This window comes from Odocoileus virginianus, chromosome 4, assembly GCF_023699985.2.
Source record: "Odocoileus virginianus isolate 20LAN1187 ecotype Illinois chromosome 4, Ovbor_1.2, whole genome shotgun sequence".
Lineage (NCBI taxonomy): Eukaryota > Metazoa > Chordata > Mammalia > Artiodactyla > Cervidae > Odocoileus > Odocoileus virginianus.
In genome coordinates, this window is record NC_069677.1 from 30,953,419 (window position 1) to 30,975,244 (window position 21,826).

General features: G+C 39.4%; 1 long non-coding RNA gene and 1 pseudogene across 1 annotated transcript in view; one reads left to right on the forward strand and one right to left on the reverse strand.

Moving 5' to 3' along the window:
* Window positions 1–21,826, reverse strand: part of LOC110142972 (uncharacterized) — a 484,405-nt gene that overhangs the window by 275,464 nt on the left and 187,115 nt on the right. The gene's annotated exons all lie outside the window — the stretch shown is intronic.
* On the forward strand, window positions 887–20,649 carry LOC110127028 (nucleolar RNA helicase 2-like; annotated as a pseudogene).

Sequence of the window (21,826 nt, forward strand, 5' to 3'; positions counted from 1 at the left end):
GGGAAGATCCCCTGGAGAAGGAAACGGCAACCCGCTCCAATATTGTTGCCTGGGAAATCCCATGAACAGAGGAGCCTGGAAGGCTACAGTTCATGGGGTCGCAAGACTAGACAGTAACAACAATGGTGGGAACTTGGAGAAGCATAAAATTATAAAGCATATCTCCTGAAATTAAATAGCTACAATATATTGAATAGAAAATGTAGAATTATAATTTTTAAATAAGTTAAAATAGGCTGGTTTTCAGTGCAGTGAGACAGAGAATCCAAGAGAGGATGTTATGGCCATTCCACCCCAGATCTGGGTGGGCCAGTCCATTAACATACTAAAACCACATCCCACAAGGAGTCTGAACTCACAGTCCCTGTAACTGTGGAGATTTCAATTGCTTACTTTCTGACTCACAAACCAAGCAAACTAAAATGTAGGACAATACCACAAATATACCTGTGCCACTATTTTTACTTGTTGGATTGGTAGTATGAATTTTAAATTGAATTTCAAGTTTAAGATGTGTGCTTCAGTTGTAAACATGTGGTTATTAGTGTTGCACTCTGCGTTCTCATTTTTTTTATTTCTACACAGAATTGGAATTTTTTAATTTTTAAAACCGGGGATGTGAACAAGATAGACTCTAAAGACATTTCTTTTTTTAACCCTTTATTAGTCTATGAATTCCTCAAATATCAAACTCCACATTATATTACATTTTTAGCGATTAATGAGAGTAATTTTTGAGAAGCTGAGAGTAGGTATGTCTCTAAAGCCAAGAGTTGTTTATTTCAACAGCAGACAGAGCCTTTTCATAATTTTGCAAAAAAAAAAAAAAGCTACAAAATAAGAAACCGTCTCTAATCTCTGTGTCATTTGCGAATAAGGGACAATCATGACTGAAAAGAAGCCAATGAGGGCAGCAGAGACCTTGGGCCGAATGCTAGAAGCAAACGGTGTGTGGTGTGGCTGAGGGTAAGGAAACAGTGAGGGAAACTGTTTAAAAATATTTAAAGCGCCCAACCTGCTCTACCCCGCTTCAGAGTCGAGGTATTGTCTAATCTTCACACACTGCATCCTGTCAGAAGCTGTAGAAGCTTTTCATCTCTGCAGCCCAGCTTTTTCTCACCTTCTTTCACACATCCTGTGCCTTTCATACATATCACATTCAGATGACCACATATACCATCCACCACTACACAGGGCAATGTAGGAAAAGCATTCCAATTAATGATTACCATTTACAACTTGATAGGAACTGCTTCTCTGCAAAGTCAATAAGCAGGCTGACTGGTTTCACTCTGTGCAATAGGTTTCATTATCTTAAGGAAACAAAAAGATAATAATAATAATAATAGAGTGCTGATATGTTCGACTCAACCATTTGGCAGAGCCCTTTAAATTAAAAATGAAAGGAAAAAATATTCATTTTAAAAAGCACTGTATTCATGTGACTATTTGCAGACTCTTAGCTGTACTGTATATGGGATAACTGTCTTGAAACTGAAAATAAGAATTAATTCAATCTGTTTGCAAAGATTTATCAGAAGCCTACCATTTAAGCTATTTCATCAACCACAATAGAGAGCATGAGAGAGTGTTCCTATTCTTCAAAGCATTCACAATCTAGTTGGAAAAGAAAATAAAAATTTAAATAATATGTTTAATTATTTAAAAATATTAATTGTTCACAAAATGTAACAGTGTAAAACTACACAAGGACAATGCAAGAAGACATGGTCACCAGTCAATAGACAGTAGAGTGAGGAGTTCTGAGGAAGAAAAACCTCTGTGTCATGGGCTAGGAAGTTCTCACAGAGGGGGTTGTATTTGCCCTGGATCTGATCAGGTATGGGTGGTGGACTTTAGACTGGTTGGGAGGAGGAGGCTAGGTTCCCAAGGGAAGCAAGAGTAGGGAGAACATATCAGAGGTGGATACTTACAAGGCATGTTCAGAAACCACTGCTAGCTAGAGTTGCAGTTTCTTGTAAAGGAGCAGGATTTGGTGAAGAAAAGGGAGTGTCTGCATCAGGACAACAGAAAGATACCCAAATCCACTGTATGTCTCTAATTACATTTTCTCAACCAATAAAAAAATAATTGTTAAGTTCCTATTATACACAAGACACTTCTGGGCATGGGGGAAGGCAGAGGAACGAAAAGGAAAGATCTAATTCAAGCTCAGGAGCTAGTCATAAAAACAGGAAATGTTAACAATGCAAAATACACTAAACAAAACCAAAAAAAAAAAGAAGGTGAATTTGCAAATAATTACTCCATCTGTAGAGGAAACCAATTATTTTGTCTGCTAAATACCTTTTCCTTTCTTCTGAGAATGAAAGAGCCTTTTTTTACTTCTGAGTATTGCTCTCCCAGCCCCCCAACTAGTCCTGTGGTATCTACAGAAGCCACCGTTTCTTCCACAGCTTTGCTCCTCTGGCCATAACTGATCTATAAGGAATGAGTATTAGCAGTATATAAGTCCCAGGGCCCAGTTTCTTACAGGAAACAATTACATCCTTGTTGGTTTTTCAATCTTTTTATCAGTAATATGAGCATTCTGCTAATAAATTCCCTCTTTGATAAAGCTAGTTCAAATTGGAATCCTGTCACTTGCAATTCAAAGAGTCTTATTAAAATTCTAAATGATTAAAATCTGCTTTGGGCTTCCCTTGTGACTCAGCTGGTAAAGAGCCCACCTGCAATTCAGGAGACCTGGGTTCAATCCCTGGGTTGGGAAGATCCCCTGGAGAAGGGAAAGGTTACTCACGCCAGTATTCTGGCCTAGAGAATTCCATGGACTTTATAGGCCATGGAGTCGCAAAGAGTTGGACACAACTGAGTGCCTTTCACTTTCACTTTGTCTTACAATTGTTTGCATTCCTTCCTTCAAACTTCTGGATGTTTCTGACTCATCTTTGTTTCACCTAAAGTGCTTAGGTGTGTGATTTGTACTAAGCAGACAGGATGAGGTGCAGAATGCTAACTGCAGTAACAGATATTCTCAATTCCTAGATGTTTGACACTTTACAGGTTTATTTCTCAATCTTATAATTGAGTGCTCTTCAAGGAGAGGTGACTATCCCCTAGGTGGTATTTCTGGAACTGACTCCTCTCATCTTATGGTTCCATTCCCAAAGACCATTCATGGTTTCCTGTGCTGGATTCTCTATACACAGGAGCAGAAATCATGAAGACTTCTTCTACTTCTTAATCACCTGGGCCTACATGTGACTACATCACTTCTGTTTTCATTCCACTGGGAGAAGCAGCCACATTGAATGAAGGCTGACAAATCTGACCCCTAGCTGTGTAGCCCTTGGCAGCAGCTCTAGCCCACCAAAAGGAGTCAGTCGTGTGCAATGAAAAACTTTCCATCTCTCTCTACAATGGAAACTACAAAACTTCTGAAAGAAATCAAAGAAGACATGAACAAATGGAAAGACATCCTCTGTCCCTGAATCAGAAGAAATAATATTGTTTAAATGTCCAAACTATCCAAAGTCATCTTTAGATTCACCAACATTCCCATCAAAATAACAAAGGCATTCTTCACAAAAATAGAAGAGACAATCCTAACATTTGTGTAGAAACACAAAAGATTCTGAATAACCAAAGCAATTCTAAGAAAAAAGAACAAAGTTAGAGATATGCATCCAGATTTCAAACTATATTACAGACCATGATAATAAAAACAGTATGGTACTCCCACCACAATAGATACCTAGACAAAATAGACAGCCCAGAATTAAATCCCAGCATATGCAGTTAACTAGTATTTGACAAGGGTGCCAAGAACACTCAAAGGGGAAAAGACAGTCTCTTCAACAAATGGTGCTGGGAAAACTGAAGAAACATGTAGAACAATAAAATTGGATCCCTATCTCATACCACTCACAAAAATTAACTTGAAATAGATCACTAAAAACTTAAACATAAGAACTGAAACCATAAAAATCCTAGAAGAAAGCATTGAAAAGAAACTTCTTGCCATTAATCTTGCCATTGACCAAAAGCACAGAAAGACAAAAGCAAAAATCAACACATAGAACTGTATCACATTCAAAAGCTTCTACACAGCAAAAGAAACAATTAAAATGAAAATACTACATACGGAATGGGAGAAAACTTTTGCAAACCACATATTGGATAAGAGGTTAATACCCAAAATTTATAAAGAACTCACACAAATTAACAAATAAATAATAATCTGATTTTAAAACGGGTAGATCTAAATAGATATTTTTCCAAAGAGGACATCAAAATGTCCACTAGGTACATGAAAAGATGTTCAACATCACTAATAATCAGGGAAATGCAAATCAAAACCACAATTAGATATCACCCCACTCCTGCTGGAATGGCTATTAATCAAGAAGACTGGTGAGGATGTGGTAAAATGGGAACCCTTGGTAAACTGCCAGTGGAAATGTCAATTGGTCTAACCACTATGGAAAACAATATGGAGATTCCTCAAAGAAATAAAAATAGATCTACCATATGATCCAGGAATTCCACTTCTGGTCATATACTCAAAGGATATGAAAACAGGATTTCAGAGAGATGTGTGAATTTCATGTTTATCGCAGCATTATTCACAATAGCCAAGACATAGAAAGAAACCAAATGCCTATCAATGGAGGAATGGGTAAAAAAGATGTGTGGGGTGTATGTGTATGTGTACATACATATATATATATATATGTATGTACACATACCTATGGGCCTCCCAGGTGGTGCTAGTGATAAAGAACCTGCCTGGCAGTACAGGATACATAAGAGATGCAGGTCTGATCCCTGGGTCAGGAAGACCCCCTGGAGGAGGGCACGGCAACCCACTCCAGTATTCTTTCCTAGAGAATCCCATGGACAGAGAAGCCTGGCAGGCTGCAGTCCATAGGGCCATACAGTCAGACACGACTGAAGCAACTTAGCATACATACCTAAATGCATACATATATATGTATTTACATAACATGTGTACTTACCTGTATATGTGAACATGTATATTTGTGTGTATACATGTGTATATACATATGCATGTATATATGTATATGTGTATGATGTATATATAATGATGCAGATATCTTCTTAAAATGGCTGTTTCTTGTATTAAATTGAACCTACCCACCTTTCTCTGTGAAGGCAATGAGGAAAAATGTGCCACCTTTGGAACAAACAGGAAACAATGCAAATCCTTTCTGGAGAGTCTCCAAATATATTTAAATTAATTTTTTCTCCTGAAAACATTCTATGTACAAACTCCTATGGAATGAAAGTTTGATTCAATCAACAAATGGGGTTATGGAGCAGATCTCCAAACTCAAGGGAGAGGAAGCGGGTGAAGGAGATAGAAGTTCCTAACAGCAGGCTGGACCCCAGTCATGAAGGGCCCTGGGAGCCCTCCTGAGTATAAAGGCAAGTCCTCTGGCACTAAAGGTAACTTCTGAAGAACAATGGCCATGTTTCATTTGTCTTTGTATTTCTGGTTCTGAGCACAGTACCAGACACCTAGCAAGTATCTGATAAATAATTGGTAAATGAATAAACGAACTGAACAGGGATCATTGATGCAAGGTGATCATCTAACCTCAATAACAGAGAAAAAAATCTAAAACTAGGGCACAAGATTGTAACAAAACAAGGAAAAGACATTCAGGACTAAGTTTCTTCAAATGTTTTTAGTTGTAAACCAGTATGGTCTCAGAATCAGAAGCAAAGATGAATCACCAAGCAGAGGTCAAAAGGATTTAGCTAATTAGGTGGGATGTTGAGACAGGAAGCTGAGGGAGTTATTACTTTTAAATTATTGTACAACCTAATTGGAAAAGGTCAAGAATAATCAAAGGCATGATTTCTTTACTCTTAGCTCATTTCTGCTTCCCCCAAAAGTGGAGCCAGCCTGGAGCACAACTGTGTAGTAGTCCTCACTCCCCCATCTCCCCTTTTGTCGTCTTCCTGCAGTCAGCACATGCACCACCAGAGGTCCAACGGCTTTGTCTTTTCCCCACCCAGTCACCCCTCACTTCCCACATCTTCCTAGGACACCACCTCTTCCTTCAGATGTGCCCATCTTAAATGTTCCTACCTTGCATCTCAATCAGCCACCCTCCACTCTTGGCTGGTGAAAGCCGCCTAAATTTGTTAATTCGCTTGTGTGTTCAGAAAGGGCATTAATGGTATATTCAGGAAAAACATCATCTTGATACATAAATATACCTAAATTGTATATTCAGGCAAAATATTGCCTTGCCTTCTTACTTATAACTGAGGGACACCATGCCACAATCCCACAAACAGTTTGAAGGTAGTTAGGGACTTCCCTGTGGCTCAGTCGGTAAAGAATCTGCCTGCAATGCAAGAGACTATCTGAAATGCAGGTTTGATGCCTGGGTCAGAAAATCCCTTGGAGGAGGAAATGGCAACCCCCTCCAGTATTCTTGCCTGGGAAATCCCATGGACAGAGGAGCCTGGCGGGCTACAGTTCATGGAGTCACCAAGAATCAGACACAACTTAGTGACTAAACCATCTCACATGAGCAAAAAAAACTACAAATTACCAGGTTGTCAAGTTAATAAGAGGTAAATGTTGGTGACTATTATGTAGGCCCATGGACTTTATCCATTTTTATCCAACAGAGTACCTCTAACCATGAAAATTTTAAAGTGAAGTAAGGCTACTGAGGAGATGATAATGGGGCAAATTAAATTTTACTACCCTTTTAAAATACACCAGGAATCTCAGCTACTCTTTTCTGTCAGATCTGCAAACCTGGCTATCAAATTGTTTTAAAACAGCAACTATCCTGGTCAGATCAACACTGCACGACCTCTCATGGCAAAACTTCAGCACCAGGCCAGCAAGAAAGATAACAACTGCATTAGCTGATACCTTTTCAAGAATGCCTGAGTCATTTCCCTTCAGACCCCTGACTCCTTTATTTCTGATTATCTCAGATGCTTCTTATAACTTAATGGTCAAAAACACTATTTTGGTCTGTGGTATCTTTTATACTCTCCTTCAAAAAAAGAAAATTCACCTAGACAATTTAAAAAATAAAAGTGAACTTCCCCAAGATTGTGACCAAGCCACACCAGCCTCCAAGGTTACTCATAACCGAGGGACATCCTGCCACAATCCCATAAACAATTTGAAGATAGTTATGAGCAAAAAGAACTACAAATTAACAGGCTCCCAAGTTAACACAAGGTAAGTATTGACATCTATTATGTAAGCTCATGAACTTTACTCATTTTTTTTCCTTTTCTGTTATCACTACTGTTACTTTAAATCTTTTCAGAAACAATATAGAATATAAGTGAATTCACAGAAATATATAAATACATATGTCTCTATATATACACATACACATATATTCCCACATATGTCAAGTCACTATTCCTAGAAACATCCCCAAAGGAAGCTGCCTTTTAAATGTCTCCCCTTCAAAATCACAAGGTAGATTATAGTCTTTGTTGCAAATTATAACAGTCTCACATATTCAGCAGACAGTCTATAGAACTCAACCAAATATACATTCCTTCTTGAAAATTTAAACAATGATAACAATGGAAAAAAGATTCTAGCATTGATAAGGAATGGACTTAAACCAAGCTCATACATTTTACAGAGGAAGATAAATGAATTCACCCTGAAGCCTATAGGCCAGAGCTAATTGAAATATTCAGGGGTTCACCTTACCGTAGCTGATTAAACTTACTGACCTATCTACTACCCCATGAAACCCATAGATCAGCCTTAGCAAACAGAAGACATGGAATTACACATATAATGGACTGTATTTATGAAGCAGAACCAGAGAAACCAGTGCAAATGATCGGAGATGATGGAAGGGAAATAAAAAAAGAAATCAAGCAGATGGGGACTATACAAGCTCTGACACCCAAGGATATCACTCTACAATCCTACGGTTTACAAATAATAGAGTGATGGTGCTGAGTCATAAAGGAAAGGTTAGGTCACATCCGATAGACTCTGCTCATTATGATAGGGAGGTGAATAACACAATTACCAAGTAAGAAATGTTTTTCAGAGAGCTCTGATACATAAAATGCATCTTTAAAAGACTAAACATTGAAAGAACTTGATTCCTCAATGTTAACCAACATACGAATTGTTGGTGTGTCAGCCAAACAAGTTCAAGAATTAAAAATAATAGAGGAAGAAACTGTCTTATTAGGACACTCTATTTCCTCTTTATTACTTCAAAGTACTCAGACAATTTTCAATTTTAGAGAACCTGTTTTAATAAATACTAATTAGATAAACATGTTTTCTCTTAATATAGTAAAATGTGAAGAATGAAGAATGATGCTTCTAAAAAATTTCAAGTGTACCAGGCACATTTCTTGGTTTAGCAAAACAGTTGTCATTTATTCAAACATTCCCCTGGCTCCATACAATTTTGCTTCAGCTAAGGGTTTATGTAAAAAAAACAAAAAAATCTTTTACTTGTCATTCAAATTCTACTAGATTCTAAATCAACTCTGTTAATACAAAGTAGTACTGTGCCAAGCAGAGTCTTAGCCTCCAGAAATACCCAGATCAGCCTAAACCCATCGATGATCACCAGGGCTCAGAGCCCAGCCCTGAGGAAAACAGATAAACACACAGTCACTGCAGTAGAATAAGTGTTGTTAGAGCTAAAAAATACACTGCTTGTTATGAGAGCAATGGCAAAAGGAGAGAGCAGGGTTTAGTGTGTGAATATATATATATGTACATCAATATACGTATATGTGAATGGAGATATAGCCTGTGTTTTGACTTCAGGAACAGTTAAATAATACTGATGCTCTTCTTCATGAAAATAAAAACATAGCATAGTAATTTGGGATTACAGCATCTGCCAACCAGGTAAACCTGGACTGCAATCCAGGTTCTGCCACTCAAACTCTGCAGCCATGAAGAGGTTCCTTGCACCCTCTGAACTTCCATTTTCACCTATAAAATAAAGCTCCCTATAGTACCAAGTTTCATTGTTCAAAGCCTATCATATAGGAGAATCAAAAATCATTAATTATGTTTCTTTATTATTGATACATAAATAGTATTTAAAATAGTCTATTGTTCACCACACATTCAGAATATTCTGTGATTCACGATACAGTTTGGTCTAAAATGTTTTTGTTCAAGAATGTAAATAAACAGGGAAGGGTTGTGCCCTTCAGACACACAGGTATGCATGCTCATAAGAACAACAACCAACCAGGCAGGGCTAAGAGCTTTAGCTTCTTTGGGAGCTCTCCTGAGTGCCCAGATATTTTTAGATTATTTTTTAAATGGAAAACAGACACACACACCCCGAAAGGCATAAAACAAACACCCAGAAATATTTTGCTTCAATTTTACATGGTTTATTTTTACAGATCTGTCTTGCTGTGTGGATTCCATTGAGAATGAAATGAATCCGTGCTATTGCTTCCATGGAAACCTGTTTCTTTGTGATTGGCTGAGCAGTATCCAGGCTTCAACAATATCCCAGAAAGTACAAGTCCTGTTAATGTTTAACAGACGCAGTAAAACCTACCAACCCCATGGCATTTATTATGCAACTCACTATTAATAAAGAGATTCAGATCCATCCTAACATTTTGTCACCCTTTGAATATCCTTGTGATTTTTTTTTTTCCCTTGTTAACCTGACCTACAGAAGAGAAGGAACACTTGGGGCGGGGTGGGGGGAGACAAGACCTAGAAAGGGCATGAAATCTTGAAGGTGCGATAAGATAAAACCTATCGAGGTTGTAATTACAAGTGTCTTTACTTCATTTGTTTTATTTCAAGATAGAATTGGCTTAAAAGAGGAAAATGATACGCCCATAAGGAATGTGTTGGCAATTTATATTTGATCAGCATTGAAATCAAGAGTATCAAGTCACCTAAGACAATTTATATGAGCATACTGGTGTGATTAACCAAGATGAGGTAAATGATACAAATCAAACGGCCCAAAGGAAACATGTGTAGTTACTAGTGTCCATGGGAAACAGTTTTTTTTAAAGCACATATGATTTGAAACTCCATGTGTGCCTTGTATTAAGAAAAGCATCCATATATATATATATATATTTTTTTTTAAAGTCCATTTTGCAAGAGTTAAATGCCCAGGTAATTATTTTTTCCAAAATCTTTACACTGTCTGAATACTTGGGAAGTTCTCCAGTGTTTCAAAAGTTATATTTACACCATAGCATGAGGAAATCCACCCCTTAACAAGGGGAGTAGCACTGAAAAGGAGCCAGAGTTTATAGCGTTTCCTTATTTTATCTTGCTGAAACCATGTAACCCAGATTGTGAGTTAAACCCACATCTTTCCACTGAGATCACACGTGGTCTTGAGACTGAATAAAGCTTAGGTTCTTGATGTCTCATTGCAGAAAGGACTCAGTGAGAGATAAAGTGATAGGTAAGAAGTGGATTTAATATTTATTGTATTTATTTATTTATTTGGCTGCACCAGGTCTTAGTTGAGGCATCCAAGGGCCTGACCTGGGATCAAAACCAGGCCTGCTGCACTGGGCATCCTCTATAAGGATGTATCAATTTTGTGTATAAATCCAACAAAAATCATGTTAGGAAGTGCTACTGTGTGAAATCACTTCACTATTGATATATCTAAAACTGATATTTGCTGAGAGGCCATAAAAATAACTGCCCATGTGCTTTCTGTAAATCTTAAACTAATATGATAGGTTTAGAATTGTACATAACAGTACCTCAATTTTAATAAATTAATGTAAACTTGTAAAGATTAAAAAATCATACATCAAATGCTAACCATGACTATCACTGGGAGTTTACAGTTGATTTTGGGTTTGTTTTTTGTTTTCTTTTACTTTATACCTTAGTCTCTGTACATTTTTCACACAAAACATGTTATTTAAAAAGGAAAAATTATATTTTTTGAAATAAATTATCAGAAATTTTTTCATCTTTCTTTGTAAGGACCATTAAACCTTAAATATATAAAGAGTCTTAGAAGTTTTAAAGTATCGTGCATCCATTATCTTATTCTAGGCACACAACAGCCTGGGAGAAAGATATTACAGAGCGCCAACTCTCACTTACAGATAAGGGAAATGAAGGCCAGGGGTTAGCTGACTTTCCACGATGGCTGGGGACATAAGAGTCAGAGCTTGAAGAACATATCTGGTGCCACGGGGTCCCTATATCCCAACACTCAGATTATATATGAGATATATTACACTGATGGTTTTCATATCTCTTTAAACTAAGTCATAAGTCCATGTTCACAACATAATTTTTTTGTATTCCATTCCTGAGTGTAACACACTAAGAATCAAGCAGATGTTTAATAAACATTTAAAATTAACTTATAGCAATCCCTTTCTCTTTGTATATTTTAAAACTCATTTACCTATGCAGCTTAATAAATTTGCTAAAGAACTGACAGGACTTTAATTAATTTTTTCTTTACACTATTTTCCAAAGTTTGAAACTCTGGGGTTTTAAATATATGTGTGTGTGTGTACACACTATCTTGACTATCCACACAGTTTTAGGGGAAAGGATATAAGAAAAGAATAACATGAATATTCACTAAGCAGTTTATAAAGAGTACCACCTAGAAAGGGCAAACTGCCACTGCATCAGTGCCAGTGAAGAGAGGGAGAGAGGAAGGCTGGTATCCTTCATCCAGCCATTTCCCCGGGCTAGTGCCAGAGTGAGATCAGCAGTCAAGACTAATGGAGTTCTAAGGGACAGTCCCAAGATGCCTGATAGAGAAGGCGGAAATGAAGAGACAAACATCCCAAGATGCCAGGATGAACAGGATATTACCTAGAGTTTCCAAGTTCCTTTCCTGGGGTGCTCATTTGTTCTAAGGAATCCACATCAGCAGAGTCACTGCAAACATAGATGAGTCAAGTAGAAAAAGGTGCCCCTTTCTCCCACCAGATATGATCTTGACCAAAACTCATAGTTCAGTGAGTGGACTGGAGTTTGTAATATACCCCCTCTTGCTCCCTGACCAGGGACTCAGATAGTAAGCAACCTGCACAGCTGTACGCCACAGCCCTGCATATGAACTGGAAATAGAATCAAGCTGAGTCAGCTTCTACCTAGAAGATATTTTTGACTCCTTGCCAAAAAAGTATGTTTTTGTTTAACAAATAGCACATACACACACCTATCTGATATGTAACAAAAACAAAGAAATGATTTATAGAAGTCAGAGGTAAATGAATTTCCAGTTTAAAATGAAAACAGATACCCACTTCATACAGTATAGTAATAACAAATAAGATAATACACATCATGCACATAGCACAAAGCCTGGTGTGACTCATTCCGTAAAATATTGGTTCTCTGCCATTTCCCTTGAAACTATTTAGATAAGCTGCTGTTACAGTGGTAATTCTTTAAAAATCCAACTCTTTATTGCCATAAATTGCAAAGCTTTCATATTTTCCCACTTAGGAACAAACTATACTCCCTCCCTCACTATCATCCTCTCTACCAAGTACGTTTTAGAGTAGCAGGCGGCATGCCATAGACTCTGAACCCATCTGGAAGAACTGTAAATTAGTTTTGTATGATATGTTAGTACAAAACTCAAAGCCAGCTCTGACTTTACTATAATAAAACTAAAATTTGGCCCATGTTTGCAAAAATTTTGCCAGCATTTGCTATGGGTCTGTGATTGTCATTAATCCATAGATATGAACCCGTCTCAAAGGTGAAAGATTCCAGATCTGCTGAGAGCTGAGCAAAAAAGTCAGGCATATATCCTAAATGTCACTTTGAACACCGTCCCCCCAAAATATGAAAAGCTGATGAGCAACACTGTGCAGGGAAAATGTGCAGAGTCACATCTTTGAATGAATTTGGGTCACAGTCCTTCCTGTATGCAGTGCTATCTCTTCCAGATGAACCACAGAAACGGACCAGTTGTTGTGAATCTTACCATGTCTTCTGGGGCAGCCATGAGCTCTCTCCTTCCCTATGGCTTTCTAGTTTAAAAAATAATAATAATAAATGTGTAGAGAATTCACTTGCCATATCTTCACCATATTAAAAGGCAGGGTAAGAAGACAGCATGTACTGTTAATTTGCTCAGTCCTGCCCTTGATTACCACAGTGGCACAGAGTGACACTGTTTCCAAAATAGTTTTCATCTTCTATCCAAGGTTGCAGCCCTCTCCAAACTTCTGAACCCTGGAATCTCAGAAGTAGGCAATGACCCCCAAGGTGTATGTTTATATTTTATTAAAATGTCATATAGCCAGATTTTCCTGACCTGGTATAGCTTTAACCAGAGACAATTTCTAGATGATGAAACTCAAGGCAATGACCTAACATGCGGTATTTTAATAAACAGGAAATTGTACAAATCAGAGAACTACTACCATAAAGACAAGTTTGAAAGTAATAGAGGACACAGTACAGAATGTAGGTAAAATACTAGAATTAGGCAACCCACATCTGAATGAAAATGTATACAAAATAACAGAGTACAAGTATTTTAACTAGGGAAACAAAAATAGACTCTTTTAAGAACACAGAGGGCTTCCCTGGTAGATTAGACCGTAAAGAATTAACCTGCAATGCAGGAAACCTGGGTTCAATCCCTGGGCTGGGAAGATCCCCTGGAGCAGGAAATGGCAACCCACTCCAGTAATCTTGCCTGGAGAATGCCACGGACAGAGGGGCCTGGCAGGCTGCAGTCTATGGGGTCACAATGAGTTAGACACAGCTGAGTGACTAACACACAAGAACACATCAGGGGAGGGAAAGATAAGAGAAAACAAATTAAGTTCTCTTTGGGTTTTTCTGAGACCAGATCATCCAAGGTACCCAGTAGAGAGCAGAACAAAGGACTCCCCTGATGGTCCAGCGATCAGAACACTGGCTTCCACTATAGGGGGCAAGGTTTGATCCCTGGTTGGAAAACTAAGACTATGCATGCTGCCTGGCAGAGCCAAAAAATAGAAAAATAAAATTTTTTAAAAAAAGGGAGAGGAAAACAGGACTCAAGCTTTGCTTCCATCCTTCAACTCTTACCCAACATTGTATATTCCCACCATCTGGTTGACTTTTAGTTCTCATGAAGGACACAAGTGTCTCTTTTCAAACAACTGCAAATCTCAAATCTCATCTGCACTCACAACCATAGATAAGCAGTGACCACTACTGTGATGCTTAAAAAAAAATAGTTTCAAAAATAAATATATAAATAATCTTAATTAAATCTCATTGTTTGCATGTGACTCATCTGCCCTGCCATACACGTTAAACCCCAAATCTAGGTCAGCTCATTGTTTTGTAATCCACAGGTCCTAGCCCGGGACCTTGAGTAAACAAAATGTGTCAATATTTATTCATCTATTTTCCCCACAGCCATACATTTTCCTAAATTCAAAATTATCATTTAGTTAAGAACAAATTGAGAGCCATTTAAAATGCAGAAGAGAACAATTTCAGCACTGTTCTGTTTCCCCCGCAATTATCTCTGCATTCATTCAGTACACAAGGGTAGGAATAAGGTACCTTGTTAAATGTCCTCAGGATACCAGAGTCAAGACAAGGTGTCTGCCCACTAGAATCTAGTTAGGGAGACAACACAGTGAGCAAATGATGGAAACAATGTTGTTTTTCATTGTTAGTAGTTTGGGCTCTAAAATGGTCTAGAAAGAGGGTGGTAGTGGATTCTAGATCAGGAATTGGCTTCCTTCTGCAGATTCAGGACCTTGGGGTTTCAAGGGGAGATATGATCACAGAAATGTGCTAGCTGTGTAAATGTACATGGTCTTCATGACTCAGGGATTTTATCAATTTCAAGATTGATCCCCATGCACATGGCAGATGCTCTATACTTACTGCTCAAAACAAAGGTGGGCCAAGACAGACAACTACTGAGCTATAAGCTCTTGTGAGGGAGTGATGATAGTCTGACTCTTTGCGATCTCACCAACTGTAGACTGCCAGGTTCCTCTGTCCATGGAGTTCTCCAGGGAAGAACACTGAAGTGAGTAGCCATTCCCTTCTCCAGGGGATCTTCACCACCCAGAGATTGAACCCAGGTCTCCTGCATTCCAGGCAGATTCTTTACCATCTGAACCATCAGGCAAGCCTCTCTGAGTGGGCTATAAAAGCAAAAATATGGACAATGACTACTTTTCTTAATAAACAATCCAGCTTCCCAGTTAGCCTTCTCAGGGTACCCTAAGAGTCAGGCAGGCCCAAGGCAACCTCACTATACCATGTGAATTCCAAGAGAGACAGTCCACTAAAATATAGGCTAGGAAGATAGAGTATTGGCTGAATTATCTCTGCACTATTCCCAAGTCCTAGACAAAGTCTGAAGCATAGTGCCCTAAAGAACTTTGTTAGGGCTTCCCTGGTGGCTCAGCTGGTAAAGAATCCACCTGCAATGAGGGAGACGTGGGTTCGATCCCTGGGTTGGGAAGATCCCCTGGAGACGGGAAAGAAGTTTGTTAGGTGAATAAATAAATTAATGAATCAAGATAGGACCTAAAGCATGGCTCTAAAGTGAAGACATTAAACATAGAACAGAGGTCACATGAAGTATAAAGAGTCTTCTATCTTATCTATTCAAATTGAGATTTACACCACCCTCCCTTAAAAAGGAACTTGGTCCAATACAGTCCTTGGTATTGACCTTTTCTCTTGGAATGAATGAGAAGAGAAATTAGAGCTCTCCCTAGAGTGGGAATATGTGCAATAAATTTATTTTAAAAGTACGCTTAAAGTATTGCTGGGAATACAGTAGAAAACAGGAGAATACACTTCCTTCATTCAGCCTTAGGCCTAAAGAAGGCTTCTTGGAAGTGGGGTCATTTGAGCTATTTACATTCCATGTGAACCACAAACCCCGCTCTTTAGAAGTACTTTGCTCTTGGACTTAAAGCGGATAGCAATGAGAAAGATGACTTCATACTTTCCCCTATGAAAGAAAGAAAAAAACAAATGACAACAATAAAATTATCACAGGCATCAGAGACTATTTCCTGATGATCTAACACTTAACTATGTATGCTAGCAGCTTAGTCAATGATTCAAGAATAAAGAAAAAAAATTAAGAAAGAAAATATGGCAGAGAATATGGATTTGGAATTTAACTCTGCTTGTGAGTCTATTGTGAAAGAATGAGAGCTACTTTTCCTTATCTTCATCTCAAGGGAAAAGCAAGGATTTGTAACCTAGATGTCAACCAAAGGAAGAGAGTTTCAGATGTTTAGATTTTCAAAGTAAACAACTGAATCATTCAAGATGGGGAAAGTTCAGAAGTTTCTGAATGACATGACTCTATCCTAGTGGACCCTATGCCCAGGCAATGTGGGAGTGCTAGTGAGGTAACATGAAATGATAGCTGCTCAGTCATGCCTGACTCTTTGCAACCCCGTGGACTATAGCCTGCCAAGTTCCTCTGTTCATGAATTCTCCAGGCAAGATTACTGTAGTGGGTTGCCATTTCCTTCTCCAGGGGATCCCCCTGACCCAGGGATCCTGCATTGCAGGAGAGTCTTTACCATCTGAGCCACCAGGGAAGCCTACTATTAAGAGACATTTCTTTTTTTTTTTTTCTTTTTTTCATTTATTTTTATTAGTTGGAGGCTAATTACTTTACAATATTGTAGTGGTTTTTGCCATACATTGACATGAATCAGCCATGGATTTACATGTGTTCCCCATCCCGATCCCTCCCCACCTCCCTCCCCATCCCATCCCTCTGGGTCTTCCCAGTGCACCAGCCCTGAGCACTTGTCTCATGCATCCAACCTGGGCTGGTAGTCTGTTTCACCCTTGATAGTATACTTGTTTCAATGCTGTTCTCTCAGATCATCCCACCCTTGCCTTCTCCCAGAGTCCCAAAGTCTGTTCTGTACATCTGTGTCTCTTTTTCTGTTTTGCATATGGGTTATCGTTACCATCTTTTTAAATTCCATATATATGCATTAGTATACTGTATTGGACTTTATCTTTCTGGCTTACTTCACTCTGTATAATGGGCTCCAGTTTCATCCATCTCATTAGAACTGATTCAAATGAATTCTTTTTAATGGCTGAGTAATATTCCATTGTGTATATGTACCATAGCTTCCTTATTCATTCGTCTGCTGATGGGCATCTAGGTTGCTTCCATGTCCTGGCAATTATAAACAGTGCTGTGATGAACATTGGGGTGCACGTGTCTCTTTCAGATCTAGTTTCCTCGGTGTGTATGCCCAGGAGTGGTATTGCTGGGTCATATGGCAGTTCTATTCCCAGTTTTTTAAGGAATCTCCACACTGTTATCCATAGTGGCTGGACTAGTTTGCATTCCCACCAACAGTGTAAGAGGGTTCCCTTTTAAGAGACATTTCTAAGTATAAACACAGGTCAACTTAAAAAGAATCAGCAGATACTTGCTTGACTTTATCTTATAATCTATAAATAATACATTAGAATATATAATGAATCCATACACCTTTTCCAAAGGAATACCCAAGATGGAAGTAGCAATAAAGTTATAAATGAAAGTCATCAATCAGATGAAATAATTTAGATGAAGTTTTTCTCTCTCGAAGAGATGGAGACTGGGCAAGTGGTCAGGAAGGAAATACAATGTGCTTTTAACTTTGTATGAAAAATAATGTTCAGTTCCACATTGCTGAACATAGTTCTATTTTTGCCAAATAAATCCTCTACTTCAAGTTACTGTCCAAATGCTTTATTAAAACTCCGCTTCTGGCCTTTGTTTTGGAATCTGTTACTTTTTGTTGCCACCTCCTGATTGCTGTCTTCTGAAGCTTCTACTTCCTTCCTGCTGTTCCCTGACACCTCGGTTGCCCTCACGCTGTCCCGTGAAGCCTCGATTGCCTTCCCGCTGTCCTCGGAAGTTGTGATATCCTTCCTGTGGACCTTCTAGCTCTGATGTCTCCGTGGCCACAGAAAGCCACTAGCGCCGTGAATCATGTCACTTTTCCTGTACTTCAGTTACTGATGCAGTAGGGATATCAAAGCAAACACCCTGCTTTCCTTTGAGAAAGACCATTTCCTTCACTTTGGAATCAATAACCTCACCCAGTTGCTCTTTAAGTTCTTCTTAAATGGAGAAATTCAAGAGAAAAGCCCCAACCTCAAGAATGAATTCCCTGACACTGGACCTGACTCCAACTCCAAGGAAGCTGCTAGTGAAGAAAACAGTGAGTTAGAGCATGAAATGACATGGAGCAAAAAGAAGGAGTTTCTCTAATTCTCCCATGTCTGAAGAAACTACTCAACTTCTTAAAGCCTGTGGGGTGACCTTCCTGTTTTCTATACAAGCAAAGACATTTCACCATGTCTATAGTGGGAAGGATTTGATTGCAGAGGCAGGGACAGGAACTGGAAAGACATCTCCTTGGCTATCCCTTTGGTTGAGAAACTTCTTGGAGAACTGCAAGACCGGAAGAGAGGGCATGCCCCTCAGGTACTGGTTCTTGCACCCACAAGGGAGTTGGCAAGTCAGGTAAGCAGAGACTTCAGTGACATCACAAAAAAGCTGGCAGTGGCTTGTTTTTATGGTGGAACTCCCTATGGAGGACAAATTGAACACATGAAGAGTGGGATCAACATCCTGGTTGGGACACCAGGTCATATCAAAGACCACCTGCAGAATGGCAAGCTAGATCTCACCAGTGTCCTGGATGAAGTCGACCAGATGTTGGATATGGGCTTTGCTGATCAAGTGGAAGAGATTTTATGTGTAGCATACAAGAAAGATTCAGAAGACAATCCCCAAACACTGTTTTATTCTGCAATTTGCCCCTATTGGGTGTTTAATGTTGCTAAGAAATACACGAAATCTACATATGAACAAGTGGACCTAATTGGTAAAAAGCCACAGAAAATGGCAATAACTGTAGAGCGTCTGGCTATCGAGTGCCACTGGACTCAGAGGGCAGCAGTTATTGGAGATGTGATCCAAGTGTACAGTGGTTTTCAAGGGCGCACTATCATATTTTGCGAAATGAAGAAAGAAGCCCAGGAGTTGTCACAGAATGTGGCTGTAAGACAGGATGCCCAGTCGTTACACGGAGACATTCCACAGAAGCAAAGGGAAATCACCCTGAAGGGTTTTAGAAATGGTGATTTTGGAGTTTTGGTTGCAACCAATGTGTCTGCACATGGGTTAGACATCCCTGAGGTTGATCTGGTTGTTCAAAGTTCTCCACGAAAGGATGTTGAATCCTACATTCATCATTCTGGGCGAGCAGGTAGAGCTGGGAGAACCGGGGTTTGCATCTGCTTTTACCAGCACAAAGAAGAATACCAGTGAGTCCAAGTGGAGCAAAAAGCAGGAATTAAATTTAAATGAATAGATGTTCCTTCTGCAGCAGAGATAATAAAAGCTTCTAGCAAAGATGCCATCAGGCTCTTGGACTCTGTGCCTCCCACTGTGATCTGTCAATTCAAGCAAACAGTCGAGAAGCTGACTGAGGAGAAGGGAGCTATGGGAGCCCCGGCAGCAGCCCTGGCCCACATTTCTGGTGCCACATTGGTAGACCAGTGCTCCTTGATCAACTCAGAAGCGGGCTTTGTGACCACGATCTTGCATTGCTCAGTTGAAATGCCAAACATTAGTTATGCTTGGTAACATGAAGACTAGGTCTAAAATCTGGGCCCTGTGACTCAGCAGAGACTAAAGATCTAGTGGGCAAGTTTCACATGTACACTGGGCCACTAAACCTATGCTTTTCAATGAGCCACTTCAGCACCCAGACCAGAGGCCCTTCCTCAAGTTTTCTGGAAGGTATAACACGCTCAAATTACTTGAATAATCAAAAGAAGTTGCCAGGGCAAAAACAGATGAGATTAAATTCTCAACATCCTTGCTCAGTCAGGAGGGAACAGAGCCAAATTTATTTGAACATGAAGAAATACAACACTTCCTGCTCCCAGAGTTGAGCAGCCAATTCATACTCGTTTTATATGTTTGACCAAAGTTCAGAAACAAAATCAACCTTTTAAAAAGCAAAATCAAGCCCCTAGATCTTTGTAAATGAATGGCAGGACTACACATTTTGCAGAGCACCCATATTTACCTCAGACACAGCCAGTCAACTGGAAAACAAGCCAAGCTTGATAAGTTTACCCAATTCCTAACCTTTCCAGACCCTGGAAGAATGTCTGTCTCAAGCAGTTTCAGTTACCGTCCTGAGATGACCCAAGGACTTCCTCCCACTAACAACCATTCAAAAAAGAAGGGGGCAAAAATCCACATGCTGAAATGCCCTCCTTGGCCAATCTCCCATTTAACTGTACAAATAGGAACAGAGTAGCTAATGTTTAAATGGAACTAATGTTACATGTCAGTGTTAAAACTCATTTTGTGTTTTGTTTTTTCCAAAGACTATATTAACACTGTCTATAGGGAGCAAGAGCTCAATAGTTTCATTTCACTTTTCTAGATAGCAGGCATTCATTGGTTCTTGAATGTTTCATATCAGGCAGAATTTCTGGCTTACTGTGTTTGATAGAAAGAAAAGAATTCTGGATCAAAACAGAAGGGGAATTGCAAAATGAATTCCAATGAAACATGAGCAAGGAAGTACATCTAAGTAGGTTTCGTTATGACTTAGCATTCAAGGGATAGGGAAAAAAATAAAAAGCAAGTATCCAATGGTTAGATGAAGACTTCTCAGCTTTCCTGTCCTGTGGTGAATCTGCCAAGTGCTTTTTTTTCTTCTCTAATCCCATTTTTTTAATATCTCACAATTCAAACCTGATTGATCACTTAGTCACATCAGCCTAAACTCACAGGCCAATTAAAACAGAATGCTTATGGTAGAAAATCAGGCTTTCAGAGAGCCATCAGCTGCGAGGTTCTAAACATTCCACTAGTCTCATTTCGAGGGCTATGATCCTCCAGGCGTGGTTTGATTTTTCAAAGGGGACGCATTGCTACTCAGAAGGACTTCTCAGGACACAGTGGGGGGAAAATAGGGAGTGAAAACCAGAACAATCTGACAAAAATAGAATGCCTTGTCACCCAAACCCTGAGGCAACTCACACATATGGTGCCGTATTTTAAACATGAAGAAATAGACACTATCTTAACTGCCTGGTGCTGTTAGGATAGCAACTTCAAGAGAGCACATCCTTCCTGGTAAAGTCTGTGGAGCAGCGTTGTGCTAAGGGAGGCTCTTAGGGGATTGCTGGCAAGGCTGCAGGGGGCAGTGGTGGAGGTTCTGTGGGGCATCCTCTGAGGGGCCGGGCAGGGGGCCGAGATGGTGACCAAGGCACAACGTACCCCAGTGAGAGGCTCAGTGAGCCTGTAGGAAGGGGGCCTTCCCTATTTAGTCCACAGAGGAGCCACATATCTGCAGTTTGTCCAGAGGGGATACATTTCCTTATCTGCAAAAAGGCACTGTATGTGCTAACAGCTTGGGAGCTAGGTAAGAAATGGGCTGGATAATGACATATCATCCAAAAACCTGACAATGCTGAGACGAGAGGAACTGTCACTGTTAGGTTATTATCGTTCAGTCGTTCAGTCATGTCTGACTCTGCAACCCCACAGACCGCAGAATGCCAGGCTTCCCTGTCCTTCACTATCTCCTGAAGTTTGCTCGAAATCATGTCCATTGAGTCAATGATACCATCCAACCATCTCATCCTTTGTCATCCCCTTCTCCTCCTATCCTCTATCTTTTCCAGCATCAGGGTCTTTTCCAATGAGTTGGCCCTTCTTATCAGATGGCCAAAGTATCGGAGCTTCAACTTCAGCATCAGTCCTTCCAATGAATATTCAGAGTTGATTTCCTTTAGGATTGACTGGTTTGATCTCCTACTTTCCAAGGAACT